The following is a 19,363-nucleotide window of genomic DNA, read 5'->3' as shown; positions in this document are numbered from 1 at the left end:
TGTCATGTATGTTCACCAAAGTGGGACCATTGTGTGTTGGGAACGTGTGCTACAAAGGAGGGAACCCAAAGAGGTCTGTCTAGCGTTAAAGAATCGTGTCAAATCGCCAGAAGTCTTCCGAAGCTTACAAACTCAGCGAGCCCTCCCCATCATCATACTCCAAACTGCTGGGAATATGGTTACAGTCAGACCTTAAATGGAACACTCAAGTTAGTCACATAACAAAACAAAGCAGTAAGCGTCTTTTCCTCCTAAGGCGCTTAAAACAGTTAAAACTACCGGCCGTCGACTTGGCTGCAGTGTTCACAACGTACGTTAGGCCAGTGCTCGAATACGCGGCCCCAGTTTGGAGTCCTGGACTAACAAACAAGCAGTCATCGCAGCTGGAATCCATCCAAAGGAGGGCTTGTAAAATCATATTGAGGGGCAGGTACTCTAACTACGATGACGCCTGTACACAGCTTGGTCTGCAACGATTGGATACGAGGCGGGAACAGTTGTGCCTCCGCTTTGGGAGAAAACTGCTGAAGAACACGTCCTTGAGAGGTCTGCTCCCTCAGTCCAGAGGACAGATCAGTAATCGCCACACAAGACATTGTAACGAACTCGACACAGTTAGAACAAGAACTGAAAGATTTAGAAACAGCAGTATACCATACATCGTAAGACTGCTGAACAAGGACAAGAAACCTTAACGAACTGTAAAACCTGACCGGCTGTCACGAGCTTAGTTCGATCCACTACAAAAGTAACTTTTAATTTGTGAATAATGTGGAAGAATCCTTTTTAATTGTAACAATGTATGTGCTGTCAACAGTGTGCAATAATGTAGTTTTAAATATGTTTTAAAGGTGTAAAGCGACAGAACAATTCAGGGTCCCTGCATGGGACCCTGCCACCCTGTTACTGTTTTAAATGTGAATTTAAAAAAAACAGTATTAAAAATCTCCAGGGATGATCCTATTGTTACGCGTTGGTAACATGGCTGCTCACTTTTCTGTTATTATGGCAAGGTCATAACCATGTTAGTGACAATGGTTTACAGCATCTCATACCTTTTTTGTGTCCTTGGCTAGACAAGCTAGGAATCAATCCTAGCTATCTAGGGGCTCAATCCTCCCTATTTATGACGTGGAAAGTCTTGGGACTGAAGAGGGATAATTTTACAAAGTACTGTGTATGCCCGGACCCGAAGTGTTGCAAGCTTTTTGATATGGATAAGTTAAGTGAAACCGTCAATGGAGCAGAAAAGCCCAGACGGTGTGATAATGTGAAAATGATAAGAGGTCGAGGCGTTCGGTGCATTACATTGTTATGGAGGCAAGTCATAACCTCTGTTTATGGTGTAGGAAAGTATTATCCTTTCAAGGTTTACTGTGTGAAGAGTATAATAGAAACTCTTGAGTCATTTGTCAAAAGGAAAGGATTTGAAGAGAAATGCGAACAGTAAAGAAATAGAGAAATGCCGGATGGGGAGTTCTTAAGAATTGTGTTTGATGGGCAGGTTTGGCGCGATTTTCAGGAATGGAATAGGAAAGACTTTCTAAAAGCACCCAGAAACTATGGCCTGATGTTAAATTTAGACTGGTTTGATCCGTTTAATTGCAGGAATGATTACTCAGTTGGGGTCATGTATATGACAGTCATGAACCTGCCGCGGAAACAAAGGTTTAAAGTTGAAAATGTCATATTAGTAGGAATATTGCCAGGTCTGAAAAGCGAACCAAAATGTCTTATACATTTCCTTCAATCCATACATGTCCCAAAATGTTCCTCTGACGTTTCGCACCGCTCTCCTGTGTTGTGCTGCAAATATTCCGGCAGCGAGAAAACTGAGGAGTTTTTTTTTTTGGGGGGGGGGGGTCACGCAGCGAACGTTGGCTGTTCGAAATGTAAGAAGAAATTTGAAAGGGTTGGGAGGAAAACCAACCATTCTGGTTTCGACAAAAGAAATTAGAATTTGAGGAGTGACGCGGAGCACAGGAGAGAAGGCAAAAGGATACAGAGGTGTTGCAATGCACCAAGACGGAAAGCACTTGAAAAGTACACACCATTAATGGAACTGGAGCCGGGCCAGTCTGTGCGATTCTGCATTATCGATCCAATGCAAAACATGTTTCTTGGAACGGCCAAACGCATTTTCAAGCTTTGGATAGACAAAGAACTTTTGACTAACGCCAAGATCTGCCATTTAGAAAAGCTCATAGGAGCAATAAATCTCCCAAATGGAATCGGTCGTCTTTCACCCAAAATAACATCAAATGACGGATCCTTCACTGCAGATGAGTGGAAGAACTGGACCCTGTATTACAGTATGTATTGCTTGAAGGACTTGTAACCCCAAGATCATTATCGATGCTGGCAGGCGGTTGTGCAAACCTGCCGTTAGCCGCGCTGATGTAGACTGTGCGGATACAGCTTGTCTACCCACAGGACGTCGGAATGTCGGAAACGGCAAGCCGTTTACAGTATGGGAGAAATCAACTGAAGTTGGAGGCCCAGCTTCGTTTATTCCAGTGTAGAGATTATATAGAAAATCCGCCTGGGCAGAGACTGTTATAAGTGGAAAAAATGTTGTTGCTGTATGCACGATTGCTCGAAAGACTTTGTTGTAAAAGTGGTGATTGATATCTGCTGCTGTACATGTACATTTTGTAGTGTACATAGATTTTAAATTGTAAATATGATGTTGTAGAATACGCCAACGCTGTGAGATAAAATGTGCATCACATGATAAAGGAAATACCCATCGTTGTTTTTTTTATTACGTTTAATCATCTGTGACATGTTTTCGATTGTGAATGTATTTGGTACATCTGTAGTGAATCAGATGGTCATCTGTGCGATAGAGTAGTCTTTAACATACCAATATAGCGTCAATGTTGCTGAAATAAGTTTTTTTTATTACCTTCTTCAATACTGAGGAAATGCAATGTTTCTGTAACAATTGAAAAAGCATGGTCATTTGACATAGACTTGAAAACTGTCAGATCTTGAATTGTCAAACTGGTATCGCCATGTACCAGGATTGCAGCAAGCGGGAATCCCGTTGTATTCGTATATATAACTTATTATGTGTTCTGTTTTATGTAATACGTGGCACAATATCTATGTAATGCGTGACACGATGTCTGCGATCCACGTGTTCTGTATTGTTTCAATTGAAATAAGATTAGAATCAAAGCAACTGTGATATCACCCCCCCCCCAGTCTATTATGTTTGTATAGAATATGTGCAGGCTATTTAGAAAATAAAGACCAAATGAATATTATGTGTATATACAAGGTGAAAGTTGTGAAGACCTTGAAATACCGGTTACACTTGTTATTTATAACTTCATGCAAATCTCGAGATCTAGCATAATGCACAAATACACATTTCAACAAACGATCTTAACTGTCTCTCAAAAGCTCCCATTTTGGTCTATTCACGTAAGACATCACACTCTTTTCATTACTAATACACAGTATCAGTGCTTGCCTTTAAACCTTTCAAAGTACACGACAAAGACTTTGAGAAATAACTTGTAGTATACTGATGTTTTTAAAAGTGTGATGTGTTACATGTGTCGACTAAATTGTTGTTCACATTTGCCAAAACGGCACCGCCGCATTTTCAAATCCATTTGTGTTGTGCTCGTTTACTGGAACATTTGTGCGATACTTCTACACAAATTGATGGTTGCTTGTTCCTATCTCGAGTTGAATAAACCACACACGCTTCACCAGATTGGCAGTGTTGAGACAAAATGGATGTAACATTATGATATAAGACTTAGGTTTGGGGTTTTTACAGAGCGGGCGCAATTTTTGTATATATAAGAACGCGGGAACTGTTCGTGGAATAAGTTTGTCTCACTGAAAACAAGAGGAGAGTGCACTCGGCTCGCGGGGAAAAGGGCTTGCGTTTAAACCTTTCAAAGTACACCAGAACAACTTTGAGAAATAGCTTGTAGTATACTGATGTTTTCAAAAGTGTGATGTGTTACATGTGTCGACTAAATTGTTGTTCACATTTGCCAAAAAGGCACCGCCGCATTTTAAAATCCGTTGGCATGTGTGTTGTGTGCGTTTACTGGAACATTTGTGCGACACTTCAAAACAAATTGATGGTTGCTTGTTCCTATCTCGAGTTGAATAAACCACACACGCTTTACCAGATAGGCAGTGTTGAGACAAAATGGATGTAACATTATGATATAAGACTTAGGTTTGGGGTTTTTACAGAGCGGGCGCAATTTTTGTAAGAACGCGGGAACTGTTCGTGGAATAAGTTTGTCTCACTGAAAACAAGAGGAGAGTGCACTCGGCTCGCGGGGAAAAGGGCTTGCGTTTAAACCTTTCAAAGTACACCAGAATAACTTTGAGAAATAGCTTGTATTATACTGATGTTTTCAAAAGTGTGATGTGTTACATGTGTCGACTTACGTTTAAACCTTTCAAAGTACACTAGAAAGAAGACATTGAGAAATAACTTGTAGTATACTTTTGTTTTTAAAAATGCGCAAACCATGGAACATTATATTTAATGCATTCTTAAGCTACATTAAAGGTTAAGCAAAGATATGTACATTTTTAATTTGACTTTACGCTGTTTTTAAAGATGATGTAAAGATATGCTGTAGGCGTGTTATGCCCCCTTAAGAGACATTATAGATTACGTAAAGATATAAATATTTTTAAGTTGACTTTATGCTGTTCGTAAAGAGACCGTAAAGATGGACCCATAGTTGTGGCATTTAATACGTGTCAAATGTGGTTTAAATGTGACTTAATCTTCTTCCAATATTAAAGCTTCATTTACGAATCTCATTAAGCATGCTAAAATACCCGATTTGGTGCAGTGCAAGGAGTTAATAAACATGTTAGGGTCATGTGCAATGTTAGATTTGAAAAATTGCTTACACAAGTCAGCGACGATCTTGACTAAGAAATTAAAGATGGTGGCCATGCGCGCACAAGCTATAACGTGGGGCCTTGCAGTTTTGGTGGTAAGATTGAATATATGCTGTGTAGACAACAGCAATCGCTACAAATCCTGATTTTACGGAACTTTTATGTTCAAGATTTCCACGGATACTTTTGTACCATGCTGCCCACGGTTTTATCATGGATATCAAATAAAGTTTTTTCGGTCAAAACTGTCACACCAAGCCACAAACAACAGAGGACAGCATTTCAGACACAGGATTGATGGCATTGCAGATGCAGAGTACACCGGGCCTGCAACAGGGGACAGCATTACAGAAAACAGCGCAGAAAACAATATGGTGGATCCCACCACTTTGCCCAGGCCAGCTGCTGAGGTAGGCATTCTACTGCCTGGAGGTCCCATGTCCTTGGAAAGAGTTGTTACGTTTCTTGAGTCCCCAGAGCGTGTTGATAAGCTACCCTTTCGTAGGAATAGATACTGCAGGGATCGGTATTGAATTACCTTACTACCACATGGCAATGACTTCACATGGTCCAACATTTCATCTCGATCAAACAAAATGTGCATCCAGTATGATGCATGTTGTTTAGGCTCCCTCAGCCCTACTTTATCTTGCACTTCTCTAATGCACTACATCTCTGAACAAACTGTCCCTTTTCACGCGATTCGAACTTACTGCCCCATGTGCCGCTCTTGTCGTTTCCTGTAACCTTCCGTAGACAGGAAGTTTGTCACGTCTGTTTTCGCCCACAACGCGCCTCTGTGCCTTATGCACATTTGCTCAGAGCATACCTTTCCCCCTTTGCTTTTCAGCTCTCGTTTCTTTCACTTGTGATGTACGTTAGCATCCCAAACTTTGGCAACAGAGGCTCTGAACGAGACGCTGAATGTCTTCTGAAACTCTGTATTTACAGTTTTGTACGAATATCAAATAAAATACATATGTGTCAAGCATAAGCTATCCAAAAACGTTGTTTCTATTAATTTTCTGACTGCAGGAAGAGGCTTTAAAAGAAATGAAAAGCGACGATTTACAAAAGTTCTGCCGGCGTCCGCCATTTTGTAACCAATGGTAACGTTCTCTGATTGGTCAATGCTGAGTGGGCCGTACCCCCATTACGTCATGTTTAATACGGCGCTTTAGACGGATCGCATAGTCAACTTTACGGGCTCAAGCCCAGCTCAAATTAATAATACTGTTAAAACAAGAACTAAGTTAATATTTGACACATCTTTATCTTTCAAACTTTTTTTTTCAAACAAAGTTTTTTACGTTTTTGCCCCAAAATACATGCGATACCTTCAAAAGTGTCAAAAAGGCCGCGGACAAATTTAATCTGTAAGAGTTTACCTTACAACCTGTAAAATACCAAGACTCAAACTGCTTTCCCCACCTGGGCTCGGGCACATAAAGTTAGCATGTCATTTTTTAACCAAAATATCGATTTCTTACCCCAAAAATTTGTCACATGAAAACTTTTGTACAGTCATTTTATTCAGACCAAGAAGCGCTAACAGTGTGTCAAATTTCTCGGCGTTATGACCATGCGAACAATAATTATAGCCATATATGTAAAAAACCAGTAATTACAGGGTGTCACATGCCGTAATTGACCTGAGTGTAAGAAAAATGTCCCCGCAAGAGTGTAGCTGAACATGAACAATATACCAGGTCCATCATAAATGATAACTGCTTTGTAGAAGCAGACCAACTAAACAGATTACCGAATCTATTTGATAGCTTAAAAAATCACTTAGATCAGATGAAACCTGGACGTGCACGCTTAACACCAGGTCATATCGAAGTCACAGTGGAAACAAAGATACAGGACACATATAAACAGTACTTCCAGGTTCGTGCTAGAGAATGTTACTAGGTAAAATGGTCAGATAAAGAAGTCGGGCTCAGTGGTTGGTTTTCTAGATGGTATGTGGGAGAAATCCAAAACGTTTGGGAGGGTTCAAATGAGATAGACGTCATGTAACCAGGACAAGGAACCAGGTTGCATATATAAAATTGAGGTAGGGACATGGCTGGCTGTGTTGGGAGTTATCATAGTACGCAGTTTCAACACAAAACATTAGTGCATCAAAGTTTCGACAGTCATACTACAGTCTTTCTCATAATTCAAATGACTAAACAACTGGAAATGTGACCTATAAATGGTCACACATGGTGTCGGCAATGCGTCCCTGGCATATAACCATCGCACAAGATTTAAAAAAGACTGAAAGGCGGTACATGATATTCCACTAGCTCTCAAAAACTGTGAGTACCCTCAATGGGCTATATACAAGCTGGCCTCAAATAAAGACAAATAAACTTGTTGGATGCAGGGTGTACGATGATTCCGAGGAACAGGATAAGGAAGGAGTTGGGGAATCAGGGCCGAGCTGTTTCGGTTCAGGCAAAAAGATGTTTGACAGGACATCAGATGACGCAGCTTTACCAGAGTGTTTTGATAAAGCTGCAGCTGCGGTCTTCAGTTACAAAAAAACAGCTAACTTTTAGTGTTAGAATATTTGAAAAACCTAAATATGTAGGTAGGCTTGCTCTGTTATTTGCTTGCTCATCCCAGAGTTACATAGTATTTAGCAACTGAATGGTATTGTGTGACATGTAACATGTGGCTGTATGTATAAATCATTGACATATATCTTAAAATGCCTTCTCATTACTTTTCAGGAGGAGGGAAAGGAAATATCTGACAATAGACGGTTGAAATGCACCAATTGCAGTGACAGCCTTCTGGTAGAAGACTGCAGGATATGTATTAAAGACCCAAACGCTCTCCATATAAAGGAAAGGCCGCCGCAGCGACGCAAATCACCGCAGAAAGCCCGGCCCAAGAGGCGAACCAACTGGAAGAGAGTTCAGGCTTTCAAGCTGTTGGGTGAACCTGCTGTGGCGATGAAGTGATTTAAAGATACTTTGTGGTTATTACCTGTTCAAATGTTATTACCTGCTCAGGACGGAACACCAAAGGTGTGACCGGGTCCAAGCAAGCCGCATGCACCTGTCAGTAAACAAAAGACTACTGTCATGAATTTACCAAGAAAACCCCTTGTAGCATAATGCAAACCGCGGGCGACATGTCCAATCGCGGTAAATAATTGACGTAGTCATGAAGCTTAAAAGAGAAGAGACTACTTTAGGCTGTGCCGAAGCTGTTTTGAATGTGTACACCTGTAATGTTCAGGAGTAAACGAGGCATCGCAAAGGGCGGAGACATCCACGCTGACATAAAGGAGGTGTTTCATGACATCTTCACAGTCCTGAACAAGACTTTTTAATATTTTTTTTTTCCTTTCCCATTTTCAGTTCTCTACCCCGCACCTGCAGCACCATCCTTGCTCTCCCGTTTCTCGGGACTGAGTCAACAGTTCGACCTACCAAGGTTTACTGCTGACACAGAGCCGTCCAGTACCAGAGCTGCAGAGAAATTAAGTCTATGGCCACCAGTCAATGACATGGGGGGGTACCATGTTTTCAATAGACAGGGAAACACAGGGCGTGAGAACTATCGCCCGTTCGCATACCGGCCACCCCCCCAGTGGAGACCAAAACTGTACGTATTTAATTTAATTCAATTTGTTAAATGTTATAGAAACCGCAAAATCTGGGCAAACTTGGGCGGTTAAGTAGAGAGGTCAAACGTAAAATTAAACACGAACATGTATATAGAAGAATCAAGGAAAGTGAATGGATTTTCGTTTACCAAAATAAAAGTATTTGATATATTTACTCTAAAACTGCAAATTATGTAAAAATGGGCATTGCCTTAAAAATCTTATGTTTCACACTTTGGAAAGCCCGACATCATTTGAGTTGTTAATTACCGATCTTCCAACTGCCTGAACCAGCAAGTTTGCATGCTAAGCGAGTTCATCCTCCATGATATGTAATCAACTCATAATGAAGGACACGGGCTTAAACAGTCGAGAGGCAGAGGATAGGGCAAGAGACAGGACTGCTTGGAGGATCCTCCTGGAAAGCAAGGGACTAGTTTCTGGCCGGAGCACGTAGGCAGGCAGGCATATTATCCTTCCGAACCGAGGGTCACAATTTAGACTGCATTGTGTACACGCCTTATACTTAATTGACAACAAAGCAGATTCAGATCATAGTGTTTCATGTTATTAAGATAAGAAATAACTGTGGTGAAAAATGTCAACTATTGTGCCAATACCCTGTGATAACAAAGTAATTAAATGTCCAACCATGTTTTTGGAATCGTCAGCATGCAATCCAATGGTATGAAAGTACTTGCATAGGTTTGCCAGCAATATGCATAGCATACAGCTTTCTACAATAGGTACAAATACAAATACATGGACATGTTATGCATTACTGTGTATAATTGTATAAATCTCCATTACATGTTTGCAATTTTAATGCCAGGAAAGGTAAAATAAACGGGTTTTAAGAACCAGTACAGGGCAGTAATTCACGGCGATTACATTGGTTTGGGCGACCACATGTTGAAATTTTCGTTTGCATCATTATTGCTACCCGTACTTTACGTACTTGTCAATCATAGCCGACGCGGTGCAACAGCCCGAGCTCCATCGGCGTCGAGGCCGCATTGATCCGTGGTTCTGAGTAATTTAAGTTTGTCCTATTCCACATTGTTTTAAAGCACACCCCGGAATAAAATTGTCCTTGTGTGTTACTTTAAACATCATCTTTTGCACTACGTAGCGTGGAGAATTCAGCGCTACTTTTATTATATTTGCAACATGGCGGATTCCGAATTTGTCAAATTTTCTCGTGTAAAGTTTCTTATTACAGAACAGAACACAATAAAGACACATTTTTGATGATTGAAAAAACATCTGAAAATTATGTTGAGGTCAGATTGTACCGATTTTCGTTGGATTCCGAATCATGGATGGTTTCGGACTATCTTAGTGATAATTAAACCAAGGCGGATTAAGTTGTTGTCTAATCTCCTCGGACAGATTTTTTCTTTTCTCATCAATTGCTTTGGAAACACAATAAAAACATGTTTTCCATTACTATAGTTGTAGAATTGTGTTTACGTGTGATTGGACCGATTGTCGTTTGATACTCTACCTCAATGTGCACAGTTGTTATGGTTACGCAACACAGTGTCTATTCGCAAATTCCATTAACATCCACTGGTATGAGGACAAGTTACATTATGATAGTTCCAGAGAGCAATGATTAATACACTATTCCTCAAAGCCATCTTTATACAACAAGTGCAATTTGCAGTAGATAAGTACGCCGTCACAGAAGCAAGTGGGAGGGGTTATCGTAAAGCCCTTGACGAGGTAAGCAACGATACAACTTGATCTGCGCAATATATTCGGTATTAAATGCGTTTATGCTAATTGATCGTGAATTGTAACTAATGACGTCATCTGTTAGGGAATGCATGTATGCTCCGCTATATGACGCACTTCATTTGATATGTAAAAGCCTGGAATGCTTTCAGCCTGTGGCCCCGCAACCATGTTCATAACGTATTTCAACAACTCCGCGGACCAAGATCAAACAACTCAATGTACAGAATGATGATGCACATGATAATATTAACTAATACCCTAATGCGTTTGTCTGTTTGTCTTGATGTTCTTTTCTTCATAGCTGACACGGGAATTCCCCAACCTACTCGTTTCAGAAATCGCCAGAGAGCTAAAGAACACCCTGCGTATCAAGCGGTACGAGGCCAATAGGTGACGTTTTGTTGCATATTACTGTTTCATATTATTAATCAAGCGCATTACTATAGAAAAAATAACAAAGTGATTATTTCTCAGCCTTTTTTTTAATCTATCCAAACACGCTTTGCCTCCTGTAATTTACTTCAGTACGCAATATGCGCAGTGACACCTTCGTATATGAAAAATTTAACAGTGATACATGCAGACCATTCTAACCCACATTGATATCAATGCACGGCAGGCAGATCTGCACGGCAGGCGGACAGAGGGTGGCAGCCCAATCAGCCTCCTCGTGTGATCAGAGATGGGAATGGGATGGTACTGGCCCGGGGCACCGAAGTATCCGATGGACCATCCAGTGATGCTGAGAAGTTCTTTGCTTAAGAGAAGATATTTTATGGCAAGCTGACGGAATACCAGTAAGGCTGTCCTTAATGTTTCAAGCCAATCATATTGTTCAAGCTAACATTTTTTTCTGTATCTTCTTTATATATGTCGATAGTAAAGCAAGAGTTACTAGTTTGCATGACAACATTAAGATCTCATTATTTCCAGATGCGAAGAAGTAGAAGAGAAGAGTAGAGAGTGGTTATCCTTTAAGGGGAAGGGCATGGATGGCATCGGGCCCTGCTTCGCAAGGATCCAGTACGTCATCCCTTCATGGTGAGGAGACAGACCTGGCCTGCTTGAAGTGGCTGACAAGAGCAAAAAGAGATGAAGTGAGGAATCTGTGACTGATTGACACCGATGTTCCCTCCCCATGGCCACCATCCCAGCCTTTCATGACTACTGGTGACTTCTCCCACCCACTAGTTACTGCCACAGACCCTGAAGACGGACAACTCTGGGTGCTTAACTATGCTTATATCTTGACTGTAAGTTACAATAGTGATATTTTTTTTTAAATCCGTGGAGTGTTCTCTGTCTCCATTTGCATAAAAAAAGGTTTAAAAAGGCCGTAGTCGGCATCAAATTGTGCATTAATAAACCCCATTACACTCGCTTAATTTTTTTAACGTGTCGCATTGTAAATCACACGGACAGGCACTGGATAAAAAAATAAAGTTAGGGTATTTTCTACGACGCAACCCTTGTGAAGACACGGACAAAGCAGACTCGGAAACTGTCGAATAGTCATAGCCAACGACAACGTTAACGCCTCTTCAAAACAAGTGAGACTGGTACAGAGGATTTTGACCAGTTTGTCTGCTGAGAGGAGGCTGTATCCACTGCATGCCGCCTGATAAGTTCATTCGGTCAAGAGCATGTAGCTGAGGTAGAAGTGAATTAAGAGGGAGAGTACGATGTGGAAGATGCCGAGGATGACAACAGTCTGGCTCTGGTTTCCTGTGACGGCAGCAGTGCCCTTGTATTGGGTACATACTAATATGTTTTAGATGTATGGACTGGATATTATCAACAAGAAAGATTTTGACATAATGAAAAGCAGAATCAATGGCATAAAGATTCCACATGATGTTGGTCAAATCCCGCGTAAATTGCCTGAGTGAAATAAAAGCTTTTCGGGAGTGCAGTTCAGTTCAGTTATTTTACATGCCAAAGTCGCATCTATGTCGTACTTGTTAGAAATATTATTTTCAAATGACACAAATCTAGGCATGACACAAATCTATGCATGTGAACGTACTAAGACTGTACATTTGTTTTTCATATTGATGCAAGTATTTTACATATTGTGCAGGAATGTATCATTCAATTGAATTGGATAGGGGATATTCAAACGTTTCTGCATCGTGTTGTATTGCACATGAGAAAAACAATATCCCACGTCTACCATACCTGTATTTGGAGTGGCATAATAGAATCATGACGATGTTAAATGTCCTTAGGTGTGCAGGCTGCAGGTCAAAGAGGACAGCAAGAAGAGCATGGTGACCGCGCAGTACCTACTGTAAACCAGGGCGATCACGGGATGGTCTTGCAATCTTTAGGTAAGTCATACACGTATTTCGGAAATGTTCAAGCAAATATCGTAAAATGGCATCAACTTGTGGTTAAAACTAAAGAATTAATGCCCAAAAATCCTTTTGTTACAGAACAGTTAATCAGTAGAAGATCCATACTGAATTAAATTACTGAAATATGGAACACAAGTTTCTCTTCCAGCGCGATATTTCAGTTGATCCATTATGTGACACAAGTTCCATGATAAATCGTTGTGTGTGATATTCGTTTTTTAGAACTGATAGAAATTTTGTTCAACACAGAATTAAACAGTGGATACCTCATCCACAAAGTTTCACATGGTTAGTTGGTTTGCCATTTGTCTGTTTTATCACTTTCTATGATTATCTCCTGAACTTCACATCTAATTGGATTTTTCTGCCATAATACATAGGTTCAACATCTCATCGTTCATCTATGGAAGCAAGCATCATTGTACCAACGAAGGTATCATCAGAAGAACAGCTTATGTGCGAAGCAGAAGTGGAACTGGATAGATTACTTAAAGCACTTGTCCCAGCTGGTATCCACCATGACTACTTTGATCGTTACAATTCCACTAAACACTGGTTGACAGTTAAAATAGCCATTGCCAAAAATAGAATATAAAGATATCTTCGAATAAAGAGCAATTGTATATAGATAAATAAGTCAAAGATGTTCTTTGGACATGTTTAAAAAAAGAAACATTGAAACATTGAGATCATGGGGTTCAATATGGCACGTATGGCTCCAAATGGAAATTGGATGTTTCAGGTAGTCACACAATCCATCAAAAGCCAAATGCGTTATTTGAAGGGCACTGCATTTTACAATACCCTTGTGAATCTTGTCTCGACCCAGAATCGGAGGAAGAATCTGTTATAGTACAACGATTAAGCGACTTGGTTGTTCAGGAGTTTATGGATGATTATCAAGAATACATAAGCCCTTTCCCATCTCAAGTGGCATACTTTGAAATGATAGAACAATTTAGTCAGAGTAGAGTTTAAATTGGCAAAGGTGTTAAAAAAACACTATTACAGTATTCTCAAACATTCAAGGCATGCCTGTAGCCAGCATCACACCTACATCAAGTCCTTCACACACTGTTCCCGCAATATTTATTGTGTATGGTGGAAACAATTTGCCATATGATGCGGCTACTCCATCAGATAGCCCAGGAGAGAATATTGCACGGAAAGAGTACACGCCGGTTACGTCCAGTAGTATACTTAAGCACAGTGATTATGCCTCAACCAAACCTACTACCAGTCCATTTTGTTGCACATGCGGGAAAATGCATGAAAAAGGGGTCAGAGCAACATGCGCTGTGATAGTATTACATGCGCATGTTTCAAGAACAGCACGGCCTACACTTTTACTTGTTATTGCAAACAATGCAGTAATAACGGACCCCCTTGTATTTCCCAAAGGCCGTGACTGTGAAAAGCACACCCAGCAATCGAAAAAACACAAAGAGAAAAAAAGTTTGCAGGTGATATACCGAAGCCCCGACAAACTGAAACAGGGACGTCTTATATATAACAGAATCCAAAATAATAAGGGAAAATCCATTTTATTCCCTTTTTGACGTCTTGAATTCTGAATTCTGAAGACGACAACGTGTTGAAAATAAAGATGTTATGGATTAAATAACAAAAATGACAGACATTAGAAATCCAGAAAATACGTGCTTAGTGTCTAAGATTGTTGCTTCTTTGTCGGCACGAGCGGACTCCCCTCTCTAAGGTAGACAAAATGGGCGTCCGGCCAGTGCCGGTACGAGGGGAACCCCCTCTTTCTGGCAGACAAAATGGGCATTCAGTGCCGGTACGAGGGGACTCCTCTCCCTCTGGCGGACGAGATGGGCGTCCGGCCAGTGCCGGTACGAGGGGAAGCCCCTCTTTCTGGCTGACAAAATGGGCATTCAGTGCCGGTACGAGGGGACTCCCGTCTCTCTGGCGGACAAGATGGGCGTCCGGCCAGTGCCGGGACGAGGGGACCCCCTCTTTCTGGGAGACAAAATGGGCATTCAGTGCCGGTACGAGGGGACTCCCGTCTCTCTGGCGGACAAGATGGGCGTCCGGCCAGTGCCGGGACGAGGGGAACCCCCTCTTTCTGGGAGACAAAATGGGCATTCAGTGCCGGTACGAGGGGACTCCCGTCTCTCTGGCGGACAAGATGGGCGTCCGGCCAGTGCCGGGACGAGGGGACCCCCCTCTTTCTGGGAGACAAAATGGGCATTCAGTGCCGGTACGAGGGGACTCCTCTCTCTCTGTCAGACCGGCAAGATGGGCTTCTAATGACGGCACGAGGGGACTCCCCTCTCTCTGGCGGACAAGACTGGCGTCCAATGCTGGACCCGACATGAAGTCACCCTTCATTAAAGTACAAGGTAAAGTACATTTGTCAGCTTTTAGTTACATCACACACTCACAAACAAATGAAACGAATGTTTTTACGTATTTATTAGTTAACATACAACAAAGTCCGCTGCATTACATTTCAGCATCTTTTAACTGGGCAATATAGCTTTAACGGCAATTACTGAAATCAATGTCTCTGAAAACTAAGAATGACTTTATAATTGCAGACTGTGACAACTCAACAATCTTAAGTGTTTAGAAAACATCGCATCTGTTTAATCTGTAAACGAAACCTGAACGCTTTGAGCAAGCAGATAACCAACTACCTCTGTGACAAAGTGTACAATGAATTAATGGCTTGAAGGAAGCCAAAATAGTTTCAGAAACACTGTTATTTTTTTTCTGATTGTAGCCAAACAGTGTTCAATACAGAGATATCTTACTTTCACTGCTAGCATATTCAGCTATACCACATGTTTTTAGAATATCATAACTGTAAAAGGAAAGCCACGATTGCTTTACGGCAACAATTGAACGCTGAAATTAGTCATCTCAATTTAAGACTTTATCGTACAATGCAGATCGATATAATGTCAAATATAACGACACACGCAGATATACATAATGTATCTAAATGTTAATAAGACCTAAGAGGCTAAGACGTGCTCGGTACTGGTCACCATACAAGTATTCTCAAGCACAATATCAATAATAAACTTCACAAACATGTGGTCGTAACTACAGATGTGCTCAAGCGGGTCACACTATGATATCAGAAAGGATACTTCATATAGGCGGCCTGTCCATCATAATTAGAATGAATTCAGGAGCTGTCTGCGTAAAGTCCTTTTGGTCGTCCTTTGTCCTGTAAAAGTTGCTCCCGATACCGCGATCTGTAAATACAATTAGGACTACGTTTATTGACAGTTCGATATTCGAGGCCGGATAAACAAACACAACATTGTACGTGCCCTGGTTCGAACAAAAAAGCAAACAAACAAACAAGCAAAAAACAAGCAAACAGTAAGCTTCAAATGTATCTGGATTTATAGCTTTCTTACCTGTGGGCTGTCTTAGCAACAAGGTTTAATAGCCAGAAAGGCGGATAAATAACGATTGCTATGTATAACATTTTAGCTTAGTAGGAATTTTACAGTTCTTCTTACTGATCACCTGTTGTGCCCTCCCTTTCATGTTCAGTACTCAAATGAACAAATAAAAAGTTACAGTTACGTTATCAAACTTCGAAACAACTTTGTTGTACATGAAAATAACGGAACAAACGTACTGCCTGCCGCATGTTAGTGAAAGAAGCTAACCCATTTTGAACTGCTACCAACTTTACTGTTTTCAGTCTGATATTCCTACATTCTTCGTGTGGACAAGTTGGGCATCATACTTGGCCGAACAGTGCCTACTGACTTACATGTTAACGCTATCCTTATCTCCAAAGACTAGCCCAGTATAAGTGCTTATGCGTGTTTCTGACAGTGAAACTTTTACATTATTCTCCATCTACAAAATGTGTCTGCCCCCTTTCCCCGTGCGATACAGTTTCGCAACACGGGGATTTCTACAGCCAATGACCCCAAATTTAGCTTCGACGCGGGAATGTCTAGGCGAACCTTCTATCAAAGAATGCCGCTTTTCTAGGGCCTTGGGTTGGTTTGACTGTACTTTAGATTTTGACCGCATCGGAATATGCAGTATTGCAGCGTGGGCTATTACACAGTTGTCAAGTGCACAGTTGTCAATTGCACCGAATCTCCGAATCCCAAACAAAACGTTTCCTTTTCACACTACTGTTAGTGCGATCATTTCTTTTGCACTGCACATCATCGTCACGCTCGGCTAAGTGCATCGAGATTCAACAAACATTGTTAGAAATAGAACCAGTCATTGTTTGCCATTGTTTCTCTGTCGGAAAGGTCACATGCGATCAACGAAACGTTGGATGCAAAACTCTTTGGTTGTGGATAAAGAACTTAACTGTTCGTCATTCTCTTGCCACCCTGATGAAATTATACACGAATGTCAGGATCTCCAGACTAGTAGCTAACTGATCCTAACTGTTTCACCGGATTTTATAGACGTTTTGGCCGAAATATCGTCACTCCAGAACGTCAACACTGACTTAAAAGTGTGCCAAATTTCTCCTAGCTTCTGTAAATTACTGCGACCTTTCACCGCCTACAATAATGAACCTTAATCTATCGTCAAACATGCTCCGCCAAGCGCTCATGAGGTCTCCTAAATGCTGACAGAATGACACAGAAAATAAAATACTCGGATCCTGCGTGCTCTTAACATCTGCTTGGAGATTACATCATTACACTTTTTCCGGGGCTAATCACTTTCCCGGGCTAATCCCCTACGCGGCGGGGGAGTTGCTTCATCAAACCTCCTTGGTTACCGATACTCGTATCGCACGAGTACCATGAGTACTTCATTACTTTATAATACGTTATATATTCGGTCAAGTCTAAAGATGGTGGGCACCGATGTGTAAACGTCAAACGTTTTTACACTCTTAGATAAACATATTTGCGGTGAAGAAGAAAATTGCTGACCCCAACTATCGTATGCTCTGGTACCTAGAGAAGGGTCATGCTGGTAATATGAGAACACAACAATGTTTTCTGTTCTCTCGAAGTAGAGGGCTTGAAGCCTTCGGCTAGCATGAAAAAGCCCTACAAAAACGCTTAAAAGACGTCAAGGAAACAAAGAAGACAGAACTAAAAAGACAGAAGCGGTTTAAAACGGAACAGTAGCCTGAATACAGCGGTTTCAAATATGATTTACCATGGTGACCTTTAACCCCTCCTACCATACACCACATGAAATAGTAGTGAACAAGACTCCTCGACAAACTGACCATGATCCAGTTAGCTTGACACATGGATAGGACAACGTGCATATTATTGTTTCTGCAAAAGCCCTTACTGCAACAGTCTATGAAAGATTCCCATCATCACTCCTGTAGTGTAGTCTAGATTTATAACAGACGACATGGCAACAGTCTAAGGAAAATGCTACACCGTTTTGGTTCTAGACACCATCCCCTATAAATGATCCCCAATCCCCTATAAATGATCCCCTATCCCAAATGATTGGAAAAGGACTTGTAAACATGTGCGCACTACTCGATAAAGATCATTCTTGGCCCCCTGTCGACGCCAGGACATTCCGAACGGCGTTAAACGTTTACAAGATAACAATGACATCCTTTCTTGAGAGCCCTCGAAGCAACTATTATGCTACTATAAGACTTTCAAGAGCCGGCGCAAATAGCACCAAATAGCAACACTTTTAGTTTTATGTGCAGACGAGCATCCCCCCTCCCCCTAAAATACGGCCTCCCTATGGACAAATGTATGATTCGAGAAACATACCTTCTTAGGAGAGGTCTTATTCCAAAAACAGACGTACTGCTTCATCATTTTCCACGGATGTAAGTTCGGGGCTTGTTCCGTACGTACCCATGAGCGGTTGAATGAAGAACACCCAAGCAAGACGTCTAGTCTGTAAATGCCGACTGTTGGAATGACAAGTTTCTATTCATTTGAAACACATGTTTATCTCGGAGTGGCCGGGGTTTCAACAAAGGGGTTGTACATTATGTAAGTAGGGGTATCCATGCTCTAACACTACACGGGCGACCGTTGATCATGACAAGGCTTGTTACGGTGAAGTTTGTCCGTTCAAAGGACCTCCTTGGTCCGTTGGTGGGATGCAATCAGCTCAGAGTTTGAACCTGAAGCTCTCGACCGCCGTACAGAACGACTCTGCCTCATCCCTGCCAAGCATACAATGAACACTCCCGGAAAAAAACTCGAGATAGGCCGAACAATGGGGTGGTTATCTAGAGAGTCAGTTGGAAGTTACGGTGGAAAAGTGTACTTCATTGAATTAGATACCTTTAAGGTCTTTCCAGAAATATCTTTTGATTGTAAACTGTTTCTTTTTTTCCCCACTTCCTTCGCCCAAGAAAGTTATATGACCGCTCAACGGACAAGGGTTAACGTTTCGGTCCAATTCTTCAAGCAGATGTTGTTTATTGACCTGTCACATCTAGTCCGGCCCAGGCAACGCTGGCATTGCTACATTCGGCTGGAGGACCTTTTCCCCTGGGGCAGGTCAAGTTTCCTTGGCGGATTTTGTTTCGAGGCAGGCTGGGAGCTAATCCTCAAGCTGATTTTCACGGGAGCAAAATTGTATCGGCCAGCCCGAAAATCTTATATGGGGGCTGGCTGGAGCTTGGGAGCTGACAGCCTGGAGTCCAGTCTTTTTAGATGTAGTACTCTCATGACCTGGTGTTAGTGTACATCGGATTTGTACGCCCAGTGTTGGAGTGCGCCTGCCCGACCAAGCTGAAGCTAGCCCTCGATTCGGCCTTCGATTCACAGCCTTCGATTCAGCCCTCGAT

General features: G+C 41.6%; 1 long non-coding RNA gene across 1 annotated transcript; it reads right to left on the bottom strand.

Annotated features, from left to right (window-relative positions):
• Window positions 1-15,730: 15,730 nt before the first annotated feature.
• LOC136427544 (uncharacterized) lies at window positions 15,731-19,012 on the bottom strand. Its single transcript, XR_010754465.1, has 2 exons — window positions 18,330-19,012; window positions 15,731-15,830 (listed from the first exon to the last, which is right to left on the bottom strand). It is a non-coding gene; the product is annotated as an uncharacterized lncRNA (long non-coding RNA).
• Window positions 19,013-19,363: the final 351 nt, after the last annotated feature.

Source organism: Branchiostoma lanceolatum, chromosome 2 (assembly GCF_035083965.1).
Source record: "Branchiostoma lanceolatum isolate klBraLanc5 chromosome 2, klBraLanc5.hap2, whole genome shotgun sequence".
NCBI lineage: Eukaryota > Metazoa > Chordata > Leptocardii > Amphioxiformes > Branchiostomatidae > Branchiostoma > Branchiostoma lanceolatum.
This window is presented reverse-complemented; position numbering and strand designations above follow the sequence as displayed.